The sequence below is a fragment of the Ambystoma mexicanum genome, chromosome 5q (assembly GCF_040938575.1).
Source record: "Ambystoma mexicanum isolate Mex_15411 chromosome 5q, UKY_AmexF1_1, whole genome shotgun sequence".
Taxonomy (NCBI): domain Eukaryota; kingdom Metazoa; phylum Chordata; class Amphibia; order Caudata; family Ambystomatidae; genus Ambystoma; species Ambystoma mexicanum.
In genome coordinates, this window is record NC_090933.1 from 37,872,445 (window position 1) to 37,899,722 (window position 27,278).

At 44.5% G+C, this 27,278-nt stretch overlaps 1 protein-coding gene across 6 annotated transcripts in view; it reads left to right on the top strand.

The window, feature by feature from the left end:
- Positions 1-27,278, top strand: part of EXOC3 (exocyst complex component 3) — a 1,019,937-nt gene that overhangs the window by 418,660 nt on the left and 573,999 nt on the right. The window lies entirely within an intron of this gene.

The window sequence follows — 27,278 nt, forward strand, 5'->3', positions numbered from 1 at the left end:
TTTGTTTTGAACCAGGGATATCCTGTTCCAAAATCCTGGACAGGTACGGCTTGATCTCTCGCGTTCTTTAGAGTAGGATCCGTTAACAGTTCACTTCGAAATGACTTTACGCTGTCCTCTGGTAACCAGTCTATCGTTCCAATGCATTGGTTCCCTTCTTCCCATTGTCGTTTAGCTTCTCTAACCTCTTTCCCGGGTTTTTTTAATATGGTTGGGAACACCTGGTTCAATCTCGCTCTGTGCATATGGTGCTGACTTTAACCATTCGGCTTTGTTTACACACTCTCCAAACGTCGGTAAGTCAGTACTCAATAACACCTGGGCTGGCAAGTGAGGCATTATGGCGACTCTCATTCTGGAATTTACCCCATTAACTTCTAGGCCTACTTCCTTAGAAGGATACTCTTTAGTGTCCCCATGTACTCATCGTATTTGAATTGGTTGACTTCCCACCCCTTTAACCCCACTTACTTCCGGCCTTATGGCTGTTTGTTCACTTCCGGAATCAAGAAGACCTTGTCTTGGAGTGCCATCCACTCAGACTTCGACTAGATAAGGTTCCCTTCTTCTCCGGAATTCTCTGGGCTGAGCACATCCAATTTCCATCGGCTCTGGCTTAGGTCTTCTCGGGCAGAACCGGGCTATATGTCCCCATTCACCGCAGTCAAAGCACTGAGATTGCTTGTTAGGGGGGGGGCAGGCGGCCGTAGGGGTTTCCGGACGGCTGTTCTTGACTTCCGGGATTGGGGTTCCTCGAGGTGCTGGTCTATGAACATCCAATGGAACCAACCTGGTGGGTCCGGCCTTTTGGAAAGCCGTAGCAATGTCAATGGCCTCTGACAAAGTGGGCCGGTGGTGTTGACGTACCCACCGTTGCATAGCCGCGGGTAGAGCATCCACAAACTGTTCTAGTTTAACTTTGTCCATGATTTCTTGAACAGTGCTAGCCGTTGGTTTTAACCATTTATCACTTAAGTCGTGTATTCTATAATACAATTGCCTGGGGGTCTCTCCGTTGCATAGACGGGTCTCTCTTAGCCTAGCCCTGTAGGATTCCTCGTCCACCCCCATCCTTTCCAGTATGGTTTTCTTAATCTCCGCATACGTGGCATCGCCTGCAGGATTAGCAGCCTGGTAGGCTCCTTGCATGGATACAGTCAAGAGAGGGGCAATGAAGTGGCCCCATTTTTCCACTGGCCACTGGGAATTTCTGGCTACTCTTTCAAAATTGGTAAAGAAGTACCCTGGATCTTCTCCTGGCTGGAATTTCTGTAGCACGTTGGTATGGGCTATGGAAGCTCCTCTGGTAGCTGTCATCGTCTCGGCGATCTGTTTAATGACATCTTGATTAGCCGCTTGTATTTGTAGTGCTTGCTGTAGAGCTTGTCTGTCTGCCTGAGCCTGGTGGGTCTGCACCTGTAACGATTGCTGGAGTTGTTGCTGTCCGTCCGTGAGAGCTTTGATGAGGGCCTCCATGGCGTTTACGATCCCACCTCTGCCACCAAATTGTGACAGACCACTCAGACTAGGTAGATAAGTTTAACCAAAATCAGTCTTTATTGACTAATTAAGAAATGAAAAGGAAAACGTTAATTCAAATATCAGTTCTCTTTCCAGCCAAGATGACTCTGATGGGGTTTCTGCAATTGTAAGGCTGAAATCTCAGTTTAGTCTTCGTAAGCCCACTGGTATGGTCTCTCTTTGCTTTATATAGGGGCCGGCCACTCTTGACCCAATCAGGACTCTCCTTCTGTCTGAGGATATAAAAACCCTCCCAAGCCCCGCCCCCTTCCTTCCGTGCTCCCAGTCGCCATGATGTCTCTCCGCCATGTGCCACAAGGTGAAGATTGGGGCTTTTACAGTCAGAGGTCCCTAGCTTTTCGTAAGGATAAAGACCTTCTAATATCCTTCTTCTGGGTCTCGTTTCTCTGTTTTACGAGGGTGAGGTTATACGGTTCTTTTGCTTCTCTTTGTTCCGTTCCCCATTTGTGCCGTCTTGGCCCAACAACCTCTCCCGTTGGTCGTTCGTACTGCGGAAAACACGCGGCACACGCTGGCAGACCATTGTTCCGTCTGTTTGCCTGTGTTTTGGTTTCCGCGTTCCTTGCCCGTAGGTTCCTCACCATTTCTCAACGCCGCTACCGACCGTGCGTTAGGGTTTCCACTATCCGCATTCAGGCAACACAATTCGCGGATGGCACCCAGGTCTGCCCCCGACGACAATTGACTGTTTCCTTCAGTGTCTTCCTTCTCCTCCTTTTGGCTTGTACGTTCAGGTTTGAGTTTTGCTTTTCCAGTGTCCACCTCACTGCTTCCCGTGGGCCCCTCCGTTGTTTCCGGGTATTTGGTGTTCGCAGGGCGTCCCATGGCCTCTGAGGCAGTCTGGCTGTTACATCCCCCATTGTAAAACTCAGAAAACTCTTCCTTTAAATCCTTCTAGACAAATGTCCATTCATCCTTCAAATCCACACAAGACATACATAACATCTCTTGTTTCTGATGTTTTTCTAAGAGAAACTCCTAACCATCATCATGTCAAAAATACCATGATTTTTAGGGACATCAACTACCATGAAGCTACAAGTACTGAGACGAGGAGGAAGGAGTTAATGCAAAGTTAAAGTAACTCAAAGTTGAATATGCAGCCTATTTTTGTCAAGCACAAGTACGCTGGACATTTAAAAATGATGTCCGCTTTAAAGAAAGAGAGAGAACCATAGATCGTGGTAGCAGAGTCAGAGAAAGAGGCAAAACGACAGCGGCCCGTTCCGGAGGCGATTGCAGGCACATCCAGATTGTAGGCAGAAACTGTGAGAGTTACACACCTGCTTGGCACGAAAGGAAGGGAAATGCACCCGGCACCTGTGGAGGACCGTCATAGCTTCGGTAGGAGCAGCAGGGTTGCTGTGTTTACGGTCATGCAGAAAATCAGCGTTCCTCTGTCCAGACCACGGAGAGAAGCTGGTGAACCAGGGCGGGATTGCAGGAGATGCTGGAGAAGGGTCCCTTAGTGGTTAGGAAGCCTACACCGAGAAGAACCACTGAGTCCACCCAGAGCTATTGGGGACCCCGGGATGTACCGACAGACATTTAAACAAGTAAATGGAACAAGAGTGTTTGAATGCCGACCAGATAAAGCACAAAAACAAGAATTAAACAAGCCACCAAATATGAAATGTCGTTGCGGGGGAAGATTAGAGTAAGAGGTCAATGTGAGAAAGTTGGAACATGCATTACACAAAGCCAACAACTAGAAGCGCAGTGAAGTGATAGAAATGTGTTGTATTAGAAGAAAGTGAAAAGACGTCCTGGTCAAAGGAATATGGACATGTGGGGAAGAGAGAGTATACCGGGTTCTGCAAAGCCCCATGAAGAAGGGTCCTGGCATGTGTGAGGGGTCAAAAATGTGAGATCTACACAAAGGTAATGTTTTCTCAAGATTTGGCATTTTATTGAAAGAAAAAGGGTTGATGAATGCCTGTCTTTCCCCAACCTAATAAAGACGTTCCTACCTAACAAATGAAAACTAAAGAAAAATGATTTTGTGTCCAAAATGTCTCTGACACACACTAATATACACAACAGAACCTTTCAAGGAAAGTATGGTTAACTTTAGTTCAGTAAAACAGTTACTCAATTCCAACTTAAAAATTCTTCAAAGCCCTCCCTGTGACCAGGGTTGAACTCCCTTCCCAGGGACACATGCAGAAATACTTTGAGCACAGTTCTGATTCAACAATTCAACCAAGTTGTGTTCAAAGTAATGAAAAAGTCTCTTCCAGTCACTGTATTTTTCTCTTGGACACAACAAATATCTTTCCCACAAAGGTTTGTTGACAGTTCAAAAACAGGTGTTTTCCACAATAGTCCTCTTGAAAAGATAAATTTCTTTCTTTCACAAGACAAGTTCAAACCAATGCAATTGTGCAGTTAACATATAACATTGTCAAATTAATTAATTTTGTCAGGATAGCACTTCAACCTTTCTTAATGCACCTTCTTCAAATTAACCACTTTTGTCAAGACAGCACATCAACTTTTCTTGGTCAGGCCACTGCTTGTTAAACCAATGAAAAAGTAATGAATTCCTTACTTCAACAAAGGGTTCTTTCACCACAGCTTTTTCGTCATAAAGGTATTTCATCAAACCATCTTCTTTCCTCGTCCACTCGCCTGTCAGGACTAACCACTATAATCCATTCCTGTATACTCTCCTGCCAGGAAGAAAACTCCTACAACTACTTTCAAACTTGATGGCAATATTGACTCCAAGATTCTCCGCCCCAATCTCTCTTTCTCTCTTGGGAGGAGGATTGCACAATAACTGCCCTTTCTTATAGTCTCTTGATTTTTTGATAACGGGTGTTCCAGTTTTCCTCAAACTGAAAACTTGAGAAAGAAGAATTATTCTCAAAATGTCTTAGTGGCTTCTAGACAGCCTTTTGACAGGTGGCGCTTTGGATTACAAGTTTTCCCCGGTTGAGATCACAAAAAGGAGGAGTTGTGCCCTTCTCGCCTCTGTATGGTTTCACAGTCTCTTGTCTGTTGGCAATGTGAGATATAGGTTTTCCCAAAGGTATATCTCTTATAAGTGGATCTGTGCCTTAGTTGGTTTATTTAAGTTTTCTCACAACCTCTTGGTTGATGATAATGTTGATTATGAGCTTTTCCCAGTGGTTGTCTTAATAGAGTATTCTCACAGCTTCTTGGCTGTTGGTAGTGCTTGTTATAATCTTTCCTCGGTGGTAGTCCTCTATAAGGGACCTTACGGCTCTCCCACTTTTGTTCTGCTTCTTTACTTATTCGATATTCAAACTCATATGGTTTCTGCTTCGATTCATGAATTGTTTGGTATTCAAGTTATTTTATAACAAAGTTCTTGTACGGAGCGCCCCAGCATTAGCATTTACTTCTATCCAATTCACCAGCTCTCTGTGGCGGCTCCTTCTCGTGGTCCGGCGTTGCGGTGAACCTCCAGCGCCAAATCAACTCTCTCTCCTTCTTCTGCGTACCTTCGGAAAGCTGTGTGTTGGTCTTCTGGAGCTCTGACAGTTCTGTTGATCTTCCACGGCTTCACCGATTTGCCGAATGCTGCTTTGGGAGCACGTCTCCTCTGCAGCTAGGCTTCTTCTTGGCACGCCCCTTCTTGCTGCGTGTACTGTGCACTTTTGCTCGCCTTCACCCTTCGTGGTGGCTTCTGCTGGCAAGCTTCTTTCCGTGACTGTTCTTGCAACTTGATAGCTTCAGCTTCATCAGATACGCCTTCCGTGCTATCACGGCTAATGGTACTAAAAAGTGGGAAAGTAGACCAGCTATCTGGCTGGTCAATAGAGGGGGCAGATACTGGTGTAATGGCAACTGGTGTCATTATTGCAGGGGATTTCGCGATATTTGAGCGGATCACTTCAATTTTGGTGATTAAAAAAAGAGGCAAGGTCATCACAGAGCTTTTGAGAGGGCTTGACCCTGGATGTAAGGGCCTCAGAGGAGGCTAATGAATGTACAATATAGTATAATTGCCTCTACTTTAAGCAGGTAAAACTCTATTAATGGGATCAGGGACAATCTACAGAGCTTGCGATAAATGATCTTCATTTGTGCTATAAGTGGCAATGCTTTGATTGATATTGCCATTTGCCATTTTTTCACCGGGTCAGAATTCGTTAGATTGTATCCCAAGTAAATCAACCCTAGTGATCAAGGAATCATGTTTTCATTAATTAACCATTTAAATGAAACTGTTTTCCTTTTATTAGAATAAACCATTATGTTTGATTTTCCAGGGTTGACTGCCAAGTTGTGTTTTTCACAATTACCATAGAACAAATGTATTTTGTTTTGTAGCCCAAATGGAGTACGATCCAATAGGATATCATCGTCGGCAAATGCCAACCAGTTTATACATAAATCTCCCAATTTTGCAGCAAAGGTATTCGAGTGTTCCCACAACTTATCTATGTCAGCTAAATACAAATTAAAAAGAGTAGCCGCCAGGTTGCACCCTTGTTTCACCCCAATGAATGTATTTATAGGATCAGTCAAAGTACCAGTACCATCAATTCTTACGCTTTAACTGGTGTTAGTATGGAGAATAGCAATCATTGTTATTATATGTGATGGTATTTGCCTTTTGTGCATCTTTGCCCACAGGATCTCTCTAATCACACAGTCAAACGCTGAGGACAGGTCCACAAATGCCATGTATATTGGACCATTTAGATTTTCTCTTGAGCTCTTTAATAGGTGCGCAAGAATAGTTGCATTCAGTTGTGTTCCCATACGCTTTCTAAAACCTGTTTGAAAGCGTGAGAGAATGCGTAAAGTCGATATGGATGCATTCAGTTCTCTGAGGATTAGGCAGCGAAGACCTTTGCAGGAATATCTATCAAAGCAATAGGTCTAAAGTTAGATGGGTCAGCTGTTCCTCCCTTTTTGTGTAAGGGAATAATTAAAGCAGAGGACCAGGAAACTGGTAGTTTTTTTTGTTTTAAAAATGGTATCAAAGTAGCGCATGAGATGAGCTGCCCAAAATTTAGGGTCATCCTTCAACAAACAGGGAGGAATTCCATCTGGACCCGCTGCTTTTGAAAACTTTAAGCTCATAATCGCTGACTGAATTGTTTCCGCATCCCATGGACAGCTGTCGGGTAGTTCCGTTACCTTTACCACGTACTTAATTGACCTGAACTTTTCAGGCAGTGCATATTTGTTACTGTAAAATTCAGTCCCTGAGTCACCACTCACTGTGGAGCATTTCTCTGTCTGGCTTCTTTCCGTTAGATCTCTTAATATAGCCCAGATTTCACGTGTTTTCCTACCTATCATAAGGTTCATCATTTTTTGATTTTTTTATATAGGCATTAAATTTAATAATACTGATGTCATGTTTATATTTGAGCAGAATTGATTTTTTCTTATGCATTACTTGGTCAAAAGGATATGTGATCCCTTACCAGTTGTCTAATTTCAGCATTTTTCTCTCTTTTTCTTTTCGTTATCTCAAAGTTGAATCCACTAACTAAGTCTGTAGGTATTTCTTGCTTGTTTACACTAACTATATGGTTGAGGTGATGGCGAATCATGTTCTCGTTCCTAAGATCTATTGAGCTACACTCTACCATTGACAACCGCTTAGGGTTAAATTTTAAGATGTCACGACTAACTAAGCCGTTCAATGACCTACATGTTTTCAAATTCCATCTTATCGATAGCATCCGTCTGTCGGATTCAGGTAACACCAATGGTTTATACATAGGATAAGCAAGAAGTTTATAACTCACAGTACATGCCAAGATAGAGTGGTCACTCAGGGAAGATTTTTCTATTGTGCAGGGCGAAGCCGTCCTACCTAGTGATTTTGAGGTAACAATGTGATCAATGGTGGAGTTATGGATTCCCCTACTCCAAGTCACTTTTATCCCGTTACTTGCAAAAGGAATAACTTGCATATCCCATTTCTCAAAGTCTACCCACAGCTGTCCCCTCTCACACAACAAACTTACATACAGGTCGTTTTGACCTTCGTCTTGCAAGTATTTTTGCATGAGAGTGGAGTTGAAATCCCCCCCCACAATGATTTCGGCGTTGGGCATTTCACCCACCACCTCCAACAATATAGCATTCATTCTTTCAATAGTACCATCGATATATACTCCATTCGGATTCCAATATAAAGCTATTATCAACAAAGGAGCATTCTGGATGCTGCTTGACATTAAAATAATTGCCAGCATATCCTCGGAAGAATATAGCTGCCTTATTTCCACGTCATATGCCAAGGAGACATAGATTGCAAGGCCACCCTTTGGTCGTCCTCGTTGTCCCTTTTGTGCATGACTAAAAAAACTTGCAAAACCCTCCATCGGAATATCCAAAGTAGCCATGGTTTCTTGCAAGATGATGATTGCTGGGCGTTTCTCACAATCTAACATTCGAAACCATGGCTTTACGTTTTTGAACCCACAACAGTTCCATGATTTTACTAGAAAAGTGATGTTTTATGATTTCTCTTCTCCCGGGGTCTCTTTAAGGATTGATTTCATCAGGGGTTCTAGCCATGCTAAGCTTTTTATAATTTGTTCCACAGACTCTACTTGTGAGTTTACCTTTGCATGCAAGTTTGTGAATTGGTTGACATTATATCCATTTTTTGTGTTTTGCTGAATTTCTTTTTCTTAATATTCAATGAAATTGATTGCATCATCCATTGAATAGAAATCACATAACGTGTAGCCTAGAAACTCCAAGTCCCCACAATGAGTCCGAATCAAAGAAGCAATTATGGGTGATTCAAACTTACAGATCATTTGATGATTGCATGAAAATGGTAGTTTTATCCAGTCGATATCATTCGATACTAAATTACGAAGGGCCGGGATTTGACGGAAGATCTTCATTACTGCAGCACGATTTAGACTAGGGTTGTCAATCACTGCTTTATCTTCCCACCATCCTAGCACAGATTTCATTTCCAGAGGTATATATTTTAGGCAAACTAGATTTGCCAGCTTTTCTGTCTCATTGCCTCTTTTCTCATTTTCTGGAGGGGGTAAGAGGAGTGCCTCTTGGGGCCCTTCCATGAGTTGAACATCTATGTCCGAGGTAGGCAAAGAGTTGCCGAGAACATTTTTATCTTGGGCACACCTCTCTTTGTTATTTATGTTAACAACCTCCTTCTCTACGATACCCTTTGATTTGTTGGAAACCTGGACAGACATAGAAGTAATTTTCTTGTCCATTTTCTCAAAGAATCTTTGCAATTGTGTTTGAATTAGCAGAGGGGAGTTATCATGCACCCCACCCATGTCAGGTCCCTTTGGGCCAGGTCTTGCATCATGTGACGTTTCAGGTGCCTGAGTCAGAGGGGGTGTTTTAATATCGCTTTCAACAGCCCGTGTTTGTTTCGCTTCCAAAATTGGCTGACTATCTTTGCCCAAATCTTTTATCTCGATGCCCTTATCATCTAATTGCCTTTGACCAAGACATATAATAGAGGAACTAGGGCTGCATGATTTTATGTTTTTTGTTTTTTTAGATTTTTTTTTTGATTGGATTCCTATCGGTACTAGTGGAGTGGTAACCACTCCCTTTCTTTTCTGAGTTCTTGCAAAAGCTTTTTTTGCTTTCCTGGACATAAAGAACGTGAATTGTTGTGAGTCACCTTTTTTCCACGTCGCTATTAGACTGATCCCCCTTTGGTACTTGATTCATCATGTCAAGGTCAATCAAATCTGTCAATACAGAGGGGCTATCCGGTCGTTGAGAATGTTCTTCTCATATTATCAGTGGTATTCCACCATCATTTATCATTAACTCTGAGGGTACTAGGTTTGCTGCCACTATGATATTTTCCAGGACTAATATGCGTTTGGAGTTTTGCGATCTCAAGATACTCAGGAATAGCAAATGAGCTTTGTGTGACACCCAATGGTTGCTGCAACTTTACACAGTTCACAAATGGGTCTGTAGTCATTTCCGTTTGAGAGGAATGGTCATGCTGGATAGGATGGATATTCTCAGCTTCCTTGTGCCCCAATTCTTTTACAATCAATAATTGAGATGCCCAGAAGTTATTACACTTCTCCTGGGACATCATGAACCCTTCAATTCGACATAGAGTATTCATTTCTGCATTAGATGTACTCAATGCATGTATTGCTCCGTGAGTGTACTTGTGTCCTTTATCAAGAAGATTCAGAATTCTCGCTAGAACCAGAAAATTCTGGAGCTCTTGATTGTTTAAATTCACTAGAGTATCCTCAAGTGGAAACAATGGGAGCGATGAGTTCGGAAGACATGGTGGATCATTTCTTCCCTTTTTCTGGTTGAGGTCCCTACCCAAAACCGGAGAGTGGGCATAGCTGAGGTCCTCATGATTGTTTCCAGACTCATAAGCAGGGGAGCTAGCCTTGCGTGTTGTATTTTTTTTAGTGTCTTTTCATCCTTTTTCAGATTCTCTTTTAGCTCTTTCAAATTTACTGCAATTGCAGCATGAAAAGTGAACCTGGTCCCTAAACTCATGAGAACTCGCTGCGGGTGTAGACGGCCCATTAGACAGTCTCGTACGGATGTGTGATTCTGCCAATACTGCCGGGGCAACCAGCGATGTGTCTGATGCGGGCAGACACATTGCCAACCGCACCCAAGAGCGAGCTGTCATTAATGGGTATATTGCAAAGCAGGTTCTTTGGATGGTTGGTAACATCAAATGGCTCGGGACAGATGGTCTTTGATGTGACAAGTATTTGTTTGATCATCTGTCAAAGTTGTACCTCTTACTGAAACCGGAACACCCAAGTCAGTCCCAACTTGTGGGATCATGTGCCCGGGGTGTCATATCTCTAATGGTATTTCCCGTGTTACGACCTTTTTTTTTATTTGGTTCACGTATTCTTCATAGTGCTCATCCTCGGAAACATTTCCCTCATTGGTGGCGGCTGATGAGCTATTCAGACACCGTTTCCCACTATGTAGGTTTTTTACCATGAGTGAATGTTTCTCCAAGTCGTACCACAAAGTAGAATTAACTTTACGTGCTTTCTCGTATACTCCTACGTAAGAAACGTAATCATACAAAAAAACAATAGAGCTTACAACCTTTCCCTATTTCAGTTTTTGTACCCACGAAAAAGTAAGAGCTACAAAAAGTATTTTGCTTACGAGTTCTCACACTCCCGCAACTCCGCACATCCAAACAGCCCAACAGCCACTTGTAAAGCCCACTTCGAATGATATTGGAAGTGAGGCTTGGCTGGGCGGAGCGGACCACGGGCGGGAGGCGGGTACAGGGAGAGCCTTTGCGTCTGTAAAAAAAGAGGTGGTGGACTCAGGTAAGTTACTATGTTACTATGTGAAGCCTCAGTGAGCCGCGGCGAAGCCGCGGTTCTTTCAAGTAGGAAACAGGTATGAAACAAACAGCAGATAGAGTCCAAGTCCTTAATTACTTGTTTTCGAGGAGGAAGTAGCAAGGTCCACGTTACGGCACACCTGTGATTCCTCTTGCAGACGGCACCGGCCACGCAGGATATTACAAAGTCTTCAATCAGTGGTCAGCAGCCCAACGACAGCCCAACAGCCACTTGTAAAGCCCACTTCGAATGCGTGCGCGCGCTCCCTAGATATTGGAAGTGAGGTTTGGCTGGGCGGAGCGGACCATGGGCGGGAGGCGGGTACAGGGAGAGCCTCTGCGGTTGTTTTCGAGGAGGAAGTAGCAAGGTCCACGTTACGGCACGCCTGTGATTCCTCTTGCAGACGGCACCGGCCACGAAGGATATTACAAAGTCTTCAATCAGCGGTCAGCAGCCCAACGACAGCCAACAGCCACTTGTAAAGCCCGCTTCGAATGCCCACCACTCTGTTTTCAATGTACAATTGAAAACAGAGCTTTAGGCTGACATAAAGCATCTTCAATTTTCTGTGAGAAAAAAGAGGATTTGGCCCGCTTAACCTCAGCCAGATAATTAGAGAGTCCAAGTTGGTAGGAGTCTCTGAGCACAGGGTTATAGCTGTTGCACCACTTTCGCTCCAGTTGTCTGAGTTTCAGGTGAGCAGATTTAAGCTGGTTGGTAAACCAGGGTTGGGGGGGGGTAGTCTACAGCCTTGAATTAATTTAAGAGGGGCATACAGATCTGCGGTGGCCAGAAATGATTAGGAGAGATTTTCTAAAGATAGTGGCCTCCGAGAGGCACAGTCTTTGGCTATTTGGGTGCTTAGAGACTAAGTATCAACCGATAGCCAGGAACGGAGCAGAGTCTTTGGCGGGAGTAATTTAGAAGGTGGATTCATAAGTGTAAAAGTACACAAGTAGTGGAGAGATGGAGGGGTGAGGCTGGAGAGAAAGAGAGGGGAGGTTGGCAAGGGAGAGGGATTGAGAAAGCATAAGAGAAAAGGAAGGTCTTGAGGAGCTTCTAGAATTTAAGGAGTTCTGGCTCAAGCCGGAGCGAGGCAGGCAGGCTGTTCCAGGGGGAGGCACCTTCAGACTATAAATAGCTACCCCCAAATCTTTGCTTGGAAAAACATCTCACACGTAAAGAGTTGGAGAGGCAGAGCGGAGGGCTCTAAAAGGAGAGTTTTTAAGAAGAGAGCGTTGTAGATGGTGTGGGCCCCAGGCACAGAAAGACTTGTGGAATATGGAGAGGGTTTGAACTTGATCCTAGCAGCCACGGGGAGCATGTGGAGGGATTTCACCACTAGAGAGATGCAGTCCCTGGGCTTGAGGCCAAGGATAAGTCTTGCGGTTCTGTTCTGGATGAGTTGTAGTGAGTGGAGAGTAGAAGTATGCAGATTGAGAAAGAGGCTGTTGCTGTAGTCCAGCCTAGAGAGAACCAGGACTCTGGAGACTGTGAGCCTTTGAGGGAAAGTGAGAAAAGGTAGAATACCTCTGAGGAGGTGCAACTGGTAATGGGACTTTTTAGAGATGTCCGAGATGTGAGAAGAGAAGGAGAGTCAAAAATGACCCCCAGGTTTTTTGCCTCACTAGCAGGTGAGGGCGTGGGGCCAAGGGAAGCCGGCCAGTGGGAAATTGGGAAAGCAGGGGGCAGGGGTCCCAGTGAGGACGATTTGTCTTGCTGACATTGAGGCAGAGATCGTTAGCAGCACACCAAGACTGAATTGCAGACAGATAGTCAGGAATGAGCAAGAAGGAGGAGGCCGTGGGTAGTCTGAAGGAGAGCTGTGTCATCCGCATAACACTGAGTTAGAGGTGAAGGTATAGATCAAGTGAGCCAGAGGGGCCATGTAAACATTGAAGAACCACAGGGATAGGTTAGATCCTTGAGGGACACCACAAGTGGAGAGAGTGATAGGGGAGAGAAAGGACCCAAGTTGCACCTGGGAAGTACGGTCAGAGAGAAAGGAGGCAAGCCACGCCAGGGCCAGATCTGTGATGCCCAGGATATCGAGGAGACGGGGGATCAGGATGTTGTGGTTTACAGTGTCGAAGGTAGAAGAGAGATGGAGAAGAATGAGGACAGAAGGAGAGTTGGAGTCAAGATTTCAGAGCAGGTTTTCACAGGTGTTCAGAAGAGCAGTTTCCGTGCCTCTGGATGCTCTAAAATAAATGGCATGATTACTAATTAATGGTACCAAAAAAACTCTCCAGGGTATTATTCAGTATACTCTGCAGTAGTTCACAGCAACCAGGGTATGATTCAGTATAACTAGCAGTAGTTTACAACAATGAATTGTCAGTAATCACTGCATGACCAGTATGATTTGGGTCTCGTTTTAACATTGTGTTTTGTTTTTCTATCCATGATTATTTGTGTCACTTTATTTTTTTATTTTTTTTTTTTTTTTTTTGTATTTAATCAACAGATTTTTACAAAGTGATTCTTTTTTATCATAGAACTCACATGAAGCTGATGCTGTCGCTAAAATATCGGTTAAAGTGTTGCTTAAAGTGTTGCTTAAAATGTGCCGTCCTCGCGGACTATGCCCGTGGCAGATTTAGTGATTCTAGTATTTTATACGTCGCTATCTGCCATTTTGTCCTGTCTCCTCCCATTAAGCGAGCCCAACAAGTATCTTCGTCAGCTATAATAAAGTCCGTAAAAATATATCTCAAGTAGCGGCTTCTTACTTGTTGGTTTGCAGCACATTTTAGCAGTAAATGACGTATTGACTCTGTTTCTTGTATGTTGCAAAAACGACAGAAGTTGGATTCAGTTTTACCTCTTATTGCTAAGATCTCGTTTGTTGGCAAAAGATTGAGGCGAGCACGTAGTAACATGTCTCTCCCCTTCCTACAAGGGAATTTTTTGATGAATTCTTGTAGTTCATTTAGTCTTTTTACGTTTGGTGGCAGATGTGCGGTTAACTTATTTTTTCCTGCAATTTCCAGAGTTCGTATCCAATCGTATTCTCTTAGTTTTTTGAGGACTAGTTTCGGATTAGTGATTAGTGTTTCTTCATTCTCCTGGATTTGTTCCAACACCTGGATGTTGTCATTTTTCCATTTCGTTAGACTTCCAGTGTTGGTTCGTTCGAGTTCCTGGTTTATTAAATTATAAATTGATGGGGGTTCCGCCATCCGGCATTTCCTATAGAGCATCAATTTTGCCTGTTCAACAGAGCTTTTCAGGGACGGCAAGCTAAGTTCTCTACGAATCGAGGCACCTGGTGTTGAGTTGGGCAGCATGAGGACTTTTCTCCAAAACTTTGACTCCATTTTTGTCCAGATGTCTAAAGGCAAGTTTATCATGGCATCGCCTCCATATGCTAGAGTTGGCATAACTTTTTTCTTATAAAATTCTCGCACTGGTATCAGCGAGTATCTGCCAAACTTTCTATCTATTGCCCTGGCTTGGGCCGCCATTAGGTTTACTTTCGTTGTTAGCGCTATTTGCATCGCTTTGTCTTGTTTTGTACTGTCTAATGTGACTCCTAGGTATTTGAAGACCAGGACTGTGTCAATTGGTTCGCCCTCAAGATTTAAGCTCGGTCCTTTGCTTTTTTTAGTCGCCTTTCCAAATCTCAACAATTTGGTTTTTTTGATGTTAATTTCTAGCCGGTTTTCTTGCATATAATCTTGCAGACTTGCCATTTGTCGCTGTAGACCCACGGGCGTATAGTCCAAGAGTACTAGGTCATCCGCGTATAAGAGCCTCGTTATTGGTGTTTTACAAATTTTCGGTGGGAAGGATCGTATGGTTGTGTCCGAGCCATTTATATCGCCAATAAATGCTAAGAATAAGGCCGGGGCCAGTGGGCACCCCTGTTTCACACCTCTAGCTGTTGGTATCTGATTTGATAATAATCCGTTCTGGTCCAAACGGATCCGCATATTGGTGTCTGTGTATAGTGCCTTGATTGGGTTCAGCAAGGTTGCGGGACAGTCCCATGCCTCAAGTTTAGACCAGAGCCTAGCCCTGTCTATACGATCAAAGGCCTGGGTCAGGTCGATGAAGGCCACAAAGATGTTTGGGCCCCCTTCCAGGACTTTATTTTTCAGGACGGAGAGGAGTAGAATGTTGGCCGTCGTGCCCATGTTTTTCTTAAATCCCGTTTGAAATGGGTCTTCACAGGGGGCTTTTGCTGCCCAACGCTTGAAGTGGTCTAGTAGCATTGCTCCAAACACTTTCCCTATGACATCGAGTAGTGCAATTGGTCTATAGTTCGTTGGATCTTTTTTGTCACCTTTTTTGAAAATAGGTACCACTGTAGCTGATTTCCAGGACGGCGGTATTGTTCTCAAATCCGAACATTTTCTGAAGATTTTACTCAGAAGGCTAGCCCACTCTTCGGGATTTGTTTTTAAGTCCACATTTGTGACCCCGTCGGGTCCCGGGGCTCTTGAGTTCTTTAGACTTGATATCTTTAGTCGGATCTCCTCAGAGTCGTCTATTTTTAGCCAAGGGCCTTGCTCGTATCCAACGAGTTCACTAAAGGGTTTTGTTGGAGCCAAGTACATTGTTTCAAAGTGTTTTACCCATGTTGATTCGCCCACCTCACTTATTAATGATTTTTCTTGTACGTCCGTCGTGGCTCTCAAGGTGCTCCAAAATTCTCTTGTGTTTCTCCCACTTATCATTTTCAAGATGTTTTCCGAGTCTTGTTGGTAGAGTTTTGACCTGTGTCCTCTAACCCAGGCTTTGTAGTGCTTTGCTGCCGCCCTTGCTTCTTCGTATGCTGCAGGTGTGTCTTTAATTTTTGCTCTACGTTGGATTTTACGAAGGATGCGGCGTTTCTCCACCAGGGGTTTATTGAACACGTGTTTTGGTGGATTTCCCCCGAACTTTTTTACAAATGGAGTTTTTTTGTACTTTATTAGAAGTGGGATATAGTTAGTTTTATTTTCCTCCGCTATTTCCGTCATGGAGTTAAATCGATTTTCTAGTTCCACAATGTGCTCCTTTGATAGTTTTAATCGGTTGCCTTGTCCGTTGATTGTAATGCCGGTTTTCATGTAGTCGTTTGGGGGGCTTGATGCCTCCCAAGAGGTTGAGAGCAAATTGTGGTCACTGGCCCGTGTTCTGATTATTCCAAAGTCTTTTGTTATAGCCAAGATCGGTTCTGTGACAAACATGTAGTCTATTGTTGCCTTTGAGTTATTTCTTTCCCATGTTGGCAGATGCTTTGGGTCTGGGAAGGCTTCCTGTAAATTGTGCAAATTTCTTGATTTCATCAGACGGGTCCATAGTATTCCGCGCTGTTCTCCCCGCTGTCTGTTTGCTTGGCTGCTTCCTTTATCTGGATCTGTAGAGCATATTGCATTTAAATCTCCGCAGATCATAAAGTGGTTTACTAAGTGGTCCGCCAGGGCTATATCCAATGCTTCTTCGACTTTCTCCAGGAAGGTAGTTGTTTCTGTAGATGCTGGGTTCCAGTAGACGTTTGCTATTATTAATGGTGTTTTTCCATAGCCCTCTTTATTATTTGTCTTACGAGTCCATGAGGCTTTCACCATCAATATTTCCAGATTACTAATCAGTGTCTTGTCTAATGTGATCCCACTTCCGTTTTTGCAGGCGATCAGAAGCCCTGAAGATGGTCTTCCCAAACGGCCCTTATTTGCCGGTGCTAAGATTAAATCAAATCCACGCATAGAGGGTGGTTCACACAGCCAGGTCTCTTGAAGGCATATTAAATCATATGCTCCTAAAGTCATGTCGCTGGGCGATAGGAGGTGAAGATGTCCTCTCGTGTTCCACGAGCACATTTTTATTGACTGCTTCTGTTCTCCTCCCTTGTATTTCCCTCGTTGAATGTGCTCGATTCCGGGAAACTGCTATTTTTGCTTCTTCTCTGTTAGTGCTTTTGGCAGCCAGGACCATATTCCTTTCATTGGGGCACATTTTAGTGAAGGTTCGCTCTCAGTTTTATTTTGATGTTGCTCCTGGTTCTGTTTCCTGCGAGCCTCTGTTTCCCTGGCTCTATGAGTATTTCTTGGATCTTCTTGTTTTCGTTCCTGTTTTCGCAAAGATGATCCCATGTCACTATAGCTATGTCTCTTATCTTCTGTCTCGTTTCTTCCGTACTGGATGTTTTCCTTTAACTTCAGTGATTTTTGACCTTCTTGCTTTTTCGTTTTTTCCGTCTTTTCCTTGGCTCTGGGACTTGTGTAGCTTTTCTTTGTTTGTAAGTTGGAGTTACTCTGCTTATTTAGGTTTTTATCTAGAGATTCTTTCCTCGTCCTTTCTTTGCTGTCATGTTTTTGCTCTGTCTGCGTCACTTGGTACACTCTTAAATCGTATCCCATATTTCCTAGTTCTCTTTTATTGTCAAGAAGGGTGTTTTTTATCTTCGTTGACGCTATATGCAGGTAGGTTCTGGCCTTGGTGTTTCTGTGACTTGGTTCTACCACTAATAGATCTTCTGATTTAATATATTTTAGGTTTCGAATATATTTGAACAACTTTAATACCGAGTTTCTGTTTAGTATTACCTTGTCCTCATTTTCTTCCACTTGCGTCAATTTAATCTGCCATTTCGCTTGGTCCCATTTCCTAGGCTTTGGATTGTGCCATTTGGTCCTATCTCTATGTTGTGGATTCAAATCTCCATAGCCGCGTGATGAAGTTGTGGTGATCTTATCGTTATTTCCGCGTTTGGCATATTTGTATTTCGGGTCCTTGCTCGTTGACATATCTCCTCTTAAGTTTTTGCATTTGCTCTCTTGCTCGTCTTGGCGATACTGAAAATCATCTTGCTGTGTTAGATTTGAGCGTTTTCCCTCATGGGCCTCTAGTCTTACACGGGAATGGTGATCTACCTTCTTTAGAGTTCTACCACTCCGTTGTTCTGGTGTTCTTGATCTCGCCCTTTCTCTCTCCTTTTTTGTTTCCATCATTTGTTTCAGAGTTTTTTGTCTCAACGTTTCAGTGACCTCAATTTCGTTTTTGTCTCTACTACGGCTCTTCACCAGTTTTTGTTTTTGGCGTTGTTTGGTCCGTTGTGAGTTTATCTCTGTGTTATTATCTGCTTTATTAATTTTGCCGACCGATTGTAGATGCAGACTTTTGGAGGTTTTCTTTGGGCTTAAGTCTAAAGTAGAATCTTCTGACACGTATTGACTCAGGTTCATTAGTTCGTCGTTTTCCAAAAAGTCATAAGTCATCTTCGGTGATGTTGTCTTGTTTGTTTCCGAGTTTTCCTGTTTTTTCATGGGTTCTGTGTTTATATCCAAGCTCTCCTCCATGCATACTTTATCTTTGTGATTTACCGTCCGCTTGAAGACTTGAAAAATCGTCTCTACTGAATCTGTACATGGCTTAGGCATCTTAGGTAACGATTTTTTTATTCCTTCTTTTTTTTTTTTTTTGGACGGTTTCTCTTCCCTGAAGTTGATCTCCTGGTACTTTAATCGTGGTTTCTGGTTTGTTTGAGTTCAGTATACACTCTGGTTGTCCTAAGCAGGTGTTTGTCTCAACTACTTTAGTATCTTTTTCTGTGGATGATTTACTTGCTGTTAAGTCTATCGTGGTAATTGTTTGAGTTTCAATAGTTTTTGTCGTCACTGCATGAGCCTCATCTTTCCCACATGTTTGGTTAGGCATGGCTGATGAATCTTGATTTGCTTCTTGGTTGTTTTTTTTCCTGGCTTCTAAAGCCATGATATATGCTTCTAGGAAGATGACTTTACTATACATCATTGCTTGAATACTGGTGTGGTCCTTCAGCGAGTCAGCAATGGCTTCGTAGAGCTTCATGAATGGAGCAAGTGCTATGTTAACAGATGACATGATGGAAAGTAGGTCGATCTTTTTATGTTCCGCTGAACTCGAAGAGTGTTGCTGCGTTGAAGTTCTCCTTAGTGGGTCATCAGTTATAATTGTTGTCTTGTTTCCCCTCAGATTTTGTGATGGTGCAGCAGTGTCAAGTAAGGGACTTCGATATTCCGTCATATCTGGTTGAGGGCTAAGTGGGTCATGGCCCCACTGGTTTTGATGATGGTTCTGTCCCTGTTTTTCCATTTGGGCCTGAACTGGAGTTGGCGCCATGGACGGGATTGCTTGATCAACTGAGTATGTGTTTTCCTCCATTTTACTCAGATGTCGTTTCCGTCTAATCTCATCATTTACTATCGGGTCGGGCTCCAGAAGTGGATTTGTGGTTGTTATGTTGTCTGATTCAGACGTATTTCCTTTGTCCAAATTTGAAACGGGTGCAGTATCTACTTCTCGCAGTGTTTTGTTTGTCTTTTCCATCCCTGTTTGTATACCACCAGAGGCTTCTTCTTTCTCACCAGTGTCTGGTTTTTCAAATGGGCTTTCCATTTCCTGTTGATGTTTTGGTTTCTCCTGCTCCCTGGCCCTTACGTTGTCCCGTTTCTCCCCTTCATCCGTTGTTTCTGTGTCGATTTGTAAATGCAGATCGCCATTGCGTGGCTCTGTTTCTTGCAAGGTCGTTGGGGAGAGAAGTGTCTTGAGTGTCGCGGGCTCTTCACTTTCTCTTTCGTCTGACTGATTCAATGATCCCTCTTTCACCTCCACTGTTAAAACGTCCTTCACTCCTGGTTTTCCACTCTTTTTACAGTCTAGCCTTCGTAGTTTGAAAGGGGGTAAGCATTCGTTTAAAGCGTCGAGTATCTCCATATCTGATAGCTCCATGTGGTGTCTGTTTGTCATTTTAGTGTTAAATCGAGACGTGAAGTAATTTGTCACTGAATTTTTTTCAGTTGCTGTTGTCCTATTTTTGTTAAGCTGTTTACCACCCTTATTTCTTTTTGTGGTGATTTTAACCATTTGCCTTTGCCTTTTTTTGTTATTAGTTGTTGTACTGCCTTCACTGGCCGTAAAAACTTCTTCCATATCTGTTTGATTGTCCTTGTCGTCTGTACTGTCTTCTGCCTCTGCGTGGATTGCCGCCTCCACTTGGATTTGGCCCAACGTCAACTCCCCCTGATGGGTCGTGCTAAGAGGTGCTCGGCTAAACTCGCCGGGTGGTACGTGTTTTGAGGTCTCCACGGCGTCCTCTCCTCCCCCTACTTCCTGGCCGTTCTCCGCCCTACTCGTAGCTACGGGGCCGGCTCTATGTGCCCCCGGTGTCTCATGCGAGGAGTCCCCGCACTGGTCCACCAGGTCCACCGAGACCGGCACCACAACGGGGGCCGGGTCGGGCTCAGGTAGTAATGGCCATGGTGGCAATGGCTGTGGTTGTGTTTTTTTCGTTGCGTTTTGCAAACTCACCCCTATTGGGGTCAGTAATGAGTTTGAAGGATCTGTTTGTTGTTTTTCTACGATTTGTTCTATTTGCGGAGCCAAAGTCTGATGTGCAATCTGTTGACCACCTTTGTCTTGCAGACCGCATTCCCCAGTTCTATCATTTTCGTTTCTCTTGGGACTATGTGTCGGGGATCTTTCATGACCCCTTAAGGTTATTCCCTGTTGTTTTTGGGTCATTTTCATACTTCTCAAGCACCGACCTTCCTCTTCTTCTGGGGGGGATGAATCACTGATCTCAGTTTTTCTATTTGGTCGTACTGGCCTAGCGGTCATATCTTTATCGGGGATCACTGTCTCCCAACTTGAATAGGGCGCCACCGGCGCAAAACAGTCGCACAACAGTCGACGCCCTCTACCCCTGCCGGGCTCAACGCCGCAAGGGTGAAAGCGTGTGCCTTTTGAAGGTGTATTGGGTCACGTGACTCCTCACGTGATCACCAACAAGGCTCCGCCCCCTCCTGGGAACGGAGCAGCTCGCTGTAGGTGTTTCACACAGCCGGGTACGGAGATGTCGCTGTGCTGCCTCTGATGCAGCAATCTCAGATTGGAAGGTTCGTGCACAGTCAACGCACCGCTCGCCTGTAAGCGTGTGCCTTTTGAAGGTGTATTGGGTCACGTGACTCCTCACGTGATCACCAACAAGGCTCCGCCCCCTCCTGGGAACGGAGCAGCTCGCTGTAGGTGTTTCACACAGCCGGGTACGGAGATGTCGCTGTGCTGCCTCTGATGCAGCAATCTCAGATTGGAAGGTTCGTGCACAGTCAACGCACCGCTCGCCTGTAAGCGTGTGCCTTTTGAAGGTGTATTGGGTCACGTGACTCCTCACGTGATCACCAACAAGGCTCCGCCCCCTCCTGGGAACGGAGCAGCTCGCTGTAGGTGTTTCACACAGCCGGGTACGGAGATGTCGCTGTGCTGCCTCTGATGCAGCAATCTCAGATTGGAAGGTTCGTGCACAGTCAACGCACCGCTCGCCTGTAAGCGTGTGCCTTTTGAAGGTGTATTGGGTCACGTGACTCCTCACGTGATCACCAACAAGGCTCCGCCCCCTCCTGGGAACGGAGCAGCTCGCTGTAGGTGTTTCACACAGCCGGGTACGGAGATGTCGCTGTGCTGCCTCTGATGCAGCAATCTCAGATTGGAAGGTTCGTGCACAGTCAACGCACCGCTCGCCTGTAAGCGTGTGCCTTTTGAAGGTGTATTGGGTCACGTGACTCCTCACGTGATCACCAACAAGGCTCCGCCCCCTCCTGGGAACGGAGCAGCTCGCTGTAGGTGTTTCACACAGCCGGGTACGGAGATGTCGCTGTGCTGCCTCTGATGCAGCAATCTCAGATTGGAAGGTTCGTGCACAGTCAACTTTAACTATATGTACTTTCCTAGAACATTGGTTTTAGGGTTGATGTTTTGTTCTTTACTACACTCAATGAAAATATATATCATTCACCTGTCTATATATTAAAATAATCTGTATACTCTGAGATACTCTTCATGACTTTTGAGCACTACATATTTGTCAAGAATAAGTACAAATGTTTACAACACATTGTGTTAGTAGCGTGGATCCTTTCCTTTTTGTTGAATTCTGGATGCTCTAAAGCCAGACTGATGGTTGTGGAGACAACCGACAGATTCAGTATGTAGGGTAAGCTGGTTAGAAAGGTCAGCAGAAGGTTTTCTGAGCAGAGGGTACACAAGAGAGTGCTTGGGAGAAGTGGGGAAAAGTCCAGTGGCAAAAGAGAGGTTGCGGAGGTCGGCCAATGCTAGAGCAAGAGAATCAATGCTGTCCTTGATGGTCTTAGGAGGGCAAGTGTCAGCCTGTTTGGAGGAGGCTTTCATGGACTGGACTTGTCTAGAGACCTCCTCAGGTGTGACAGAGGAGACAGGAGAGAAGAGAGGGGATATGTGAGGGGGGGCCCCCCAAGAGAAGTGGGTGCAGGCGAAGGTGGTGTGGGGGAGAAAGAGGACAGGATGTCCTGTGTTTGGGAAGTGAAATGGTCAGCCAGGGCCGAGCATAAAGAGCCTGCGTGGGTGCAGTAGAGGATGAGGCTGCAGTAGGATTGGCTAGTCCCTTGTAGACTTTTAAGAGTTCAGCCATGTTGTTAGATGTCACTTGTTAAGGATTCTAAAGGGGCATCACACACCAAACCGGGACCCTTGCTACTGGCCTAGGATGCAGCGCACAATTAAAACACTTTTATTTTATTTACTAAGAATTCAGATTTAAATGGCACCCAACCCGTCTCACACCCCCTTTTACAAATACCCTAGGCCACACTGGACCATGAACCAGGCCAGTGGATAGTAATACAATATTTATTTTAAAATTCAAATGAAATCACACAAATTTAATGTTGGGCAGCAATCACGAGGGGGTGATAATTACACAGTAAATTGATGGAATACACTTAGTTTGACCTTTTCATGTATGATAAACACTACACAATTGAAAGAAAGCAAAATATACTTTTGAGTTGACTTTTAAATGGTATCACAGTTAATCATTCCCTCTGCAACACTCCCTCAAACCCCTATTAATCACGCTTTGTGGATGGGGAGATGTAGCAAGGAGTCAGGTACACTATGCAACAATCGGAATGAAAATCCGACTAACTGGATTTAGCTCTCCCAAAAACTGAGCAAATCAGCCCACGAAATTACTAAATGTTTATTTTACAGGTGCGGTTGAATGGAAAAGGCCCGAATGAATATAACAGTATCAGATATGTAAGAACACTAGCAAACTACAAAGCAATGTCCTAACAACAGAAAATCGACTTGGGAAGGAAAACCACAGTGCAGCCAAATCACACATGGAGATATTGCATTTTCTTATTTTCACAGTTTTAAATGTCAAAACAGCTTGAAAAACGGGTTCAACAGACAAATCGTACTGCGGTTTTTATACTAAAGGACAGATACACATCACATGAATAATAAAGTGAAAGGGTAACTCTAAATGAATGACTGGCTGAGATTCTTAATGGGAAAGGAAATTCGGTTTTAAAAGTGAAGAAGTGGACAGGGAAAATCGGGTTGGAAAGGAAATGACAAGTTTTACTGAAGCTATATTTTAGTGGCTAGAAAAGAGGAACGCTGCCCGCGGCACAGGTTACTTTGCAAGTGTAACCCCATCACGCCATCTGTCTGTTTAGATGGGAATTTAATTTATTCCAAATATGACTAAGGACTTATGCAATGGGCTAAAAGGATAGGAAAGAATGGCGCTAACACAGGGAAATCAAGGAACCCAATACACAGAGGATTCTGATAACTTAACAAGTTACCAGGGTATTGCTGGGATTACTTATAGAGTGGAATAAATGGCAAGGTATCAAAATGGGATATGCTATGTTTTTCTATGGGATGGGATGATACTTACAAGAAGCACTTGAATATGGGATTCTGTATCGCCAACTGGGTATCTGAACACCGCGGGCAAGGGTCTGCTCACAGCACAGTGCTGCATCAGCTGGAGAAAGCAGGAAGCAGGGCAAGCAGGTAGCGCTGGATAATCCCAGTGAGGATTCTGCCACCTTTCCCCTTTCTCCCTGAATTAGTGGGATTTTTGTGGGGTTTAATTCTGAAGGATGGTTCTACTTGGATAGGAGCGTCTGGATCAGCCATTCCTCTCCTGGCAGTAGAATCTGGAATCTTGCAGGCTGAGTATGAAATGTCTGGATCGCGGGACATGCTGAAGCGGGAAGTTAGGAGAGTCAGTCCTGTGTCTCTCTGAGCCACCTTTTATAAGGCAGGTGACATTACAGGATTTACTATGGGGGAAGACCTTTGGCCTGACCTGCCACTAACATCTGGATTGGTCAGGGAGGGCAGTCATCGCCTTCCTGTCAGCCGTTTGTACTTCAGGGACATGACATCAGTTTTATGATGAGTGCTTTACAATGTACACGGCTATCGCACAGTTAAGTTTACCAAAATCAGATATGACACAAAATGCACATTTTTACAGTTGGGGTGCTTTTGAAAATCACATAGGTAGATTACATATTTTACACTGAACCTGTCATTCCAACTCCCAAATTTCTACGATGTTATTTAGTCGTTCTAATAATCTTTCGCAATTTCTAGTGGGAACCGCTTCACCAAAAATTCTACAATTTTATATATGTGTAGCTATTATCACAGAGCATGTTTGCATTACATTTCAAAGTTGTACCATGCATACTTTTCCCATGAATTACATTTTCCTGTCGTTTGCATCCCCTACATGCTAGGGAAAACTACGTCTTATTTTAATGACACCAAAATTACATTTAAACTGTTAAACTTTTGCATTACTGCGTTTCCCGGTTGCAGAAATAAAAGCCTTAAAGTTTATTAAATAAGAACAGTCTTTTGCCCCAGATGGGCAGGCTTTGTCTTCCAAATAAGGGCATTCTTCCCAACCCACAGCCAAAGGTTGGGCTCTAGCCAACCTTAGTCCAGTGTTGCCATGGAGTTGCCTTTGACACTCTTTAGTTTGAGTTGAGGAGAGGTGCTACCAGAAAATTAAACCTATGTATCCTAGAAATCAATTGTCCCAGGCTAGAGCACTGCCACTTTGTCTGATGAGGGTGCAAGATCCTCCGCCCTTGCCTATTCATATGCCCCGGCGGCTGGTCCACTTGAAGGGAGGTAGACCCTGTTCCCAAGAAGTAAGGTCCTTTGTAGCCCAAGCCTGCAGAAATCTGTTCTGCAGCCTTCACAGCAAATGTTTTTATTTATTTCTCTTTCCTGAACCAGAAAGCAAGTCTGTTGGAATTAAATATCCTATATATGTTATAAAACAACCCCCCATCACATGTCTATGCAAGGACAGGGTCTTAATTCAACAATTTACTTTTAAACAGACATTTTCTTGTTTGTAAAAAGCACCATTTTACACGTGGTTCATTTTCCTTGAATGTCACTTTACAATGCGGACTTCCTCACATCCATTTTCGAAACCTTCCCACAGCCCCAGTCATGTTTCTAATGCAACAGAATCTGTTCAAATAAAAGGTACTTTGAAACTGACCTGAGCTAGGAGAAAGAGCTTTTAGTAAAGAGTGTATCTGTGATATTTTGTTGCAAAAGTAAAGCATTTTCCGTAGGGCTTGGAGTGACGTTCTTTGTTATTTCACTGATCTTGCCCGACACAGCCTACCATTCAATGAGGCATGCCCCCATTTGCTGGAGCACAACCTGAATATGGATGGACATAGCTGGGTCTCACTGGAACCAGGTTGTGTACTGTTGAAAAGCTGAAAAAGAGCATCGGGGCGCAGTCTTTTTAAAAGGCAGAATGTATCTTTTTTTCAGTGAAAAGGTGTTGAGCTGGCAGCATAGCAACGCTGCCTTTGACTTCTTTTTTCAGGTGCAAATGAAGAAATTACTGGCAGCAATTCTCAGGGTGTTCTGTGTTTCATCTTGCCCCATGTGTGGCTGGTAAAACAGCACAGCCATTATTTTGGTGTTTGTAAAACGCAGTTTTAATGTGATGCGATAGTGCTCAATAGAGTCAGCGCAGCCATTCTGCTGGTGACTGCTGAGATGTGGTTTTCTGTGGTAGGGGAGTTCTGCTGGGCGGATAAATGTACCCCACATGCTGAGATGCAGGCTTGAATATAAACTCTTTTCTTGACGCAGATGCAGAGTCTATATTGCCTTTGAAGAAGGCTGCAGGCCAGTTTGTTAGATGGTGCACCTGAAGATCCCCATTTCTGTTCTGCTACTCTGCACTTTCGTTTTAAGGGCCAGCTTTGGAGCCGTACTACGAGTTGCACTTTTTGGAAGGCTCCAGCCGACCTTCATGACGGGGGCAAGAATGTCAAGAGTGTTGGAGATGGAGAGGTGAAAGTTTGAGGGGGCTGTGTCAGGGTGGGAGTCAGCCGCAGGAGTAGAAGGAGGAGAGTAGGTGGAGGCAAAGGCAGCCACTGTCACTCTTTTCATGGGTCGGATGACCTTGAAGGCAGGAGGTAGTGAAGGGAGTGCCGGTGCTTGCGGAGAAGAGAGCTTCATGTGGGAAGAGAGAAGATAATTATTAGTCCAGGAGAGTGAGGTAGTGAAAGGGATGTCTGTGGAGATAGAAAACATCTAGAGTGTGGCCAGCGGTGTGCATGGGCCAGAAGGTAGATTGGAGAGAGCGAAAGAGAGTCGCATAGGTTGCGGAAGGGACCTGAGGAGTCAGGAGAATCAAGATAGATGTTGAGATCCCCCAGAAGGAGGAGTTGGGAGGAGGACGAAAGAAGAGAAGAGGTTAGGTCAGCCCATTCAGAGAGAAAGAGGGTGGGCTGGCCCGGCAGCCCATATAAGGTGGCCAGAGTGAAAGAGGAGACGGGGGAGAGAGAGAGCCTTGCGACCAGACATTCAAAAGAAGAGTAGACTTGAGTGGGAATGATGGAAACTGGGATCCACTCAGAAAAGATCAGGGCTACTCCCCTTCCTGGTCTGGTTGGCCTGGCACAGAGAGGATCTTGTAGCCTTCAGGGAGAAGTGTGTCAAAACCTGTGACAGAGCGGTCCTTGGACCATGTCTCAGTAAGGGCTATGACATTGAGATCCAGGAATTCAAGGAGGTGGCAGATATCAGTGGAGTGCTTGACAGCAGAGCGAGAGTTAAGCATGGCAATGTGGAGCAGATTGCTGTTTTTGAAGGACTTACTGGGAGGGGGGGATTCAGAGGATAGTGGTCTACCCAATGAGCGGCGAGAGCGACTGAGAGAAAGAGGTAGGAAGGGGCAGATGAGCCGAGGATAACAAGAATGTCGGTGAGGTGAGTGTAGGCATGGGAGCCAGGACAGTAGTAGAAGGCAAGGGAACCAGTGTAGGTGGGGCCACAGGGGGTAAGGGCACCCCATATGCAGTGGCAGTGGGTGGCAAGGGCATCAGAGAGGTGGAGGCTGATACGGTTGTCGGAGCTCTGCGAGTAGGAAAGAGAGCCTGTGCCGTTGCAAGCGCCAAGGGAGCATTTGTGAGAGAGGCAGTGAGTTTAGTAGGCAGCAGGCTACCCAAGGTGGGTGTAGCTGGCAAGGGAGTCCGTGCGTCTGTAGAAACAGGTGGCAAGGGAGCCGGTGAGGAGGAAAGTTGATAAGGCGAGGAAGAAGCAAATCAAAAATTAAGAGGTTGGGTTGAGGCC